The sequence below is a fragment of the Mchenga conophoros genome, linkage group LG11 (genome assembly GCF_057382185.1).
Source record: "Mchenga conophoros isolate Kocher_MC1m ecotype Shallow Benthic linkage group LG11, M_conophoros_male_GT1.1, whole genome shotgun sequence".
Lineage (NCBI taxonomy): Eukaryota > Metazoa > Chordata > Actinopteri > Cichliformes > Cichlidae > Mchenga > Mchenga conophoros.
Genome location: NC_140536.1, coordinates 11,131,910 through 11,135,829, shown reverse-complemented (window position 1 = coordinate 11,135,829; position 3,920 = coordinate 11,131,910).

The window sequence follows — 3,920 nt, the reverse complement described above, 5'->3', positions numbered from 1 at the left end:
CTGTATGTCCACATGTACAGTAATGTTCACATTCAAAAGCATTCCAGTAAAAAGCAAACAAGTTTATGTTTCTTTACTGTTTACTACAGGAGGTACAGTAGAAACACAGTATGATAGGACAGAGAAAGTTTTACAGTATTGCTTACAGTGAACAAAATATCCATGAAACACACAAGAGCATTCTGAACAAAAAAACAACAGCAAAAAGCCAAGATCAAAAGGGGGGGAGGGGGGCTAAAAAAAGGCAAAAACTTTGCATCTAATCTCTGCGATCTTCAGGGTTAGGCCACATGTTTTCATCAACATCACATCTGATGTTATCCAAGTCGATGCACCTGGGATAGAATCGCCTGGTATGTCGGATCCACCCTTGGCAATCGTCAACTGTGATGTCCCTGGAGCCAGCATCCATGGCTTCGAGGAGGGACATCTGGTCATGTGGCTGATGGTCATAAACCTTCCACCTCCATGCAGAAAAGAACTCCTCTATGGGGTTGAGGAAAGGTGAATAGGGTGGAAGGAAGAGACTTACCAGTCTTGGGTGGACTTCAAACCATGTTGTTATTGCTTGCGAGTGATGGAAAGCCACATTGTCCCAGGTAATTACAAAGGTCCTCATGTTTTCACCCTCCTGACCCTGCTCTGGAACCAGGCGCTGGTGGAGATCATTGAGAAAGGCAAGCAAGCGCTCTGTATTATAGGGTCCAACCTGACATCTGTGAAGGAGTAATCCTGCATTTGCAATTGCTGCACACATGGTAATGTTTGCCCCTCTCTGTCCTGGCACATCAACTGTGGCCCTTTTTCCAATTACATTTCGTCCACGTCGACGCCTTTTGGCCAGATTGAATCCTGCCTCATCGATGTATATGAATTTATGAGGGGCCTGGTTGGCCTCCAATTCCATAACTCTCTGAAACAAAGTTTATGTAAGTCATGTTATTACTGTATACCATACTGTACTGTAACCTAGTATTGTGTAGGTTACCTACTTGCAAAGTGCAAAGCTTATAGAACTGGACATTGGATTGAATATACACTATACCTGGACATATTGTCGTCGTAGCTCCTTGACCCTCTCACTGTTCCTCTCAAAGGGAACAGCGTAGAGCTGCTTCATCCGCACTCTGTGTTTGGACAATGTCCGCGTAATGGTTGTGAGGCTGATTCTATCGATATTGTCAAATATCTCATGGTCCGCCACAATTCTAGTTTGAATTTCATGCAGTTTTATTGCATTATTTGCAGTAACCATTTCTACAATGGCAAGCTCCTGATCATTACTGAGGAGCTTTCCTCTTCCCCCAGAGGGTGGAAGACATTGCATTCTTTAGAAAGACAAAAAATTCAACATATGCATTACTGTATGACCATATTGACATGTCAAGTGAGAATAGAAACAATCCATGTAAAATGCAATACTTACCTGTTGGTTTGTTGAAAGATGCGTATAATGGAGGCAACCGTTGACCGCCTCAAATTGGGCTGCACTCTTTCACCAGCCTCTCTTAGTGCAAGACCATGGTTGATTACATGGTCAATGATAGTGGCACGAATTTCATCACTGACTACTGTTCTTGCAGCCCTTGGAATGCCACCACCACGCATTCTTACACCTCTACCTTGCCCTCTCCTTGGGCCTGCTCTTCTCCCTGGGCCCCTTGCTCTTACTCTTCCTCGACCAGACATTACAGTGTTTGTCTTTTTTTTGTTTCCAAAAACATCACTCCTCAAGGTCTTGCCTTATAAACCCCACTGAGTCTAAGCCAGAATGGAAGAAGCTGTCGTTGGCCCAATTTACCCAACATAAATCAGCTGTGTGTCAATTATTCAATTGTTTGTTTATTATCAGCTGAGATATATTTTTGATATTGATATTGTTTTTGTACTGATATCATTGCAGAAGCAGAGGTTTTTATACTGTATCTACGGTTTGGAATATTGTTTTTGCTATTGTGGGATGTTGTGTGTTAACATTCGTAAATACTACAAAAACAGTCCATAATTTTGTTGGGAGGTATAGCTTGTCTGTTAAGAAAATGTAAGCATTGTGGAAATGTGTTCACTGACTGCATATTGGGTGAACACGACATGAAATGTAAGAATGGTATGGCCACAACAGACCGATGCTGTGCTAATTGTGTTTAGAGTTTTGCAAATGTGACAACTGTTTGGACAAACGCTTGTTAGCGACTGGAAAAAACTGTAAATGAACAGTTTATAAACTTATATAAACTTACAAACACCTGTATCAGAATTTAAATAGAATTGTCCTGTGAACTTTGGGCCCTTTTATACAGTTACAGATATATGAACATCATAAGAGGTGAAAAGGCTGTTATCTATTCAGTTTAAATTCTTTTTTTTCTTTTTAGAATATATATATATTTTATAGCCAACGTAGACAGCTGAATGAAATTATACCACCCTGTTAGGTCAGACCTGAGCACTGCACAGCCTCCTGTACAACACTGCTGAAGGATACATGCTTTCAGAGCAAAACACTGCGCAGTTTAAGAGTACTGCTGATGTAAGCTGGTCGTGAAATGCTACACTGTGACTAATGAGGCACCTTGGACCAAATGAGTATAAATACCAGCACCTTTTACCGCAGCCAAGCATCACAAAGGAGCTGACAGAAGCCAGTCAGAGGATCTGACCAACATAAACCATTCAACCTTCCTGAAAATGAAGACATAACATGTTGCAGTTGCAGGCGCCCTTCAGGAGAGCTCTGCTACATTTGCCGAAACAGGCCGACTTAAATTCATGAATGAGCAGCCAAGACACTAACATCTGGTTTTCTTTAAGCAGCCACAAGAGCTATCGGGGGCAACAAGCAATGACAGTCCAGTTGCAACTGTGAGTCAGCTAACATAAGGAGATGTTAGCTGACTCACAGTTGGTGTGCTCAATTCATTCAATTAAAACAATGACTGTAAAATCACTCAAATATAAGTGTGTGCGTGCGTGTGTGTGTGTGTGTGTGTGTGTGTGTATGTGTGGTTCTTTTAAAACATATTTTCCCAATGCCTCTCTCCACAGGAGAAAAGGGGGGGCGGGGGAGGGGGGGTATGCTAAGGGATCGGATCATACTGCAGGCTCTTGACATTTTGCTCTTGTCTTTCGCACAAAATCAAACAGAATCCTGTTAGGTGTCAGGTGTTACTTTTGCTTCAGACAGTAGATTGTTTTATCCGTGCTTTTACTGACTACTGAAACTTATGGAAGCCAGTTTCTGCCACAAAAAAAAAAGTATCCATAACTTGGAATTTCAAGTTATCTTTCTCAAGATTTCGACTTATTAACTCAAAATTTTGACTCATTTTCTTGAAATTTTGACTTGTAAATTCAAAATTTCAATGTATTAATTCCAAATTTTGAGAAAAGTAAGTCAAAATTTCGAGTTAGCTCTGCCAATCAACAATCTACGTGGAATGCACACTCAAAACCGGATCACAACTAATTGGCGCTTTCAGGAGTACGTTTGCTGATCGAAACGCCATGTGATTCCGCTAACAACTCAAGGATTTCATCATTTGTGAAGTCACGCTGAAAATAATCAGCAATTTGTGCATTCACGACTGGCTGTAACACTGGTAGCTTAGCTGTAGCATTTGTAGCTGAGGGCTTCAGCTTCCAGGTAACAAGGAAAAGATGTCATTCACGTAGATTACTGATTTCGACTTATTAATTAAAAATTTTGAGCTACATTTCGAGTTAATGAGTCGAAATTTTGAGTTATGAATACTTTTTTTTTTGGCAGAAATGGGCTTCCATAGCACTAGCTTCTGTGGGGGTGAAAAAGTTGTAAACAGGAAAATAAACAAAGCGGGTGGCTTATGAATGCTCATATGATTTATCACATCATTGGACACTGCACTAGTACTTTACAGTATACAGTATACACAAAAACACAC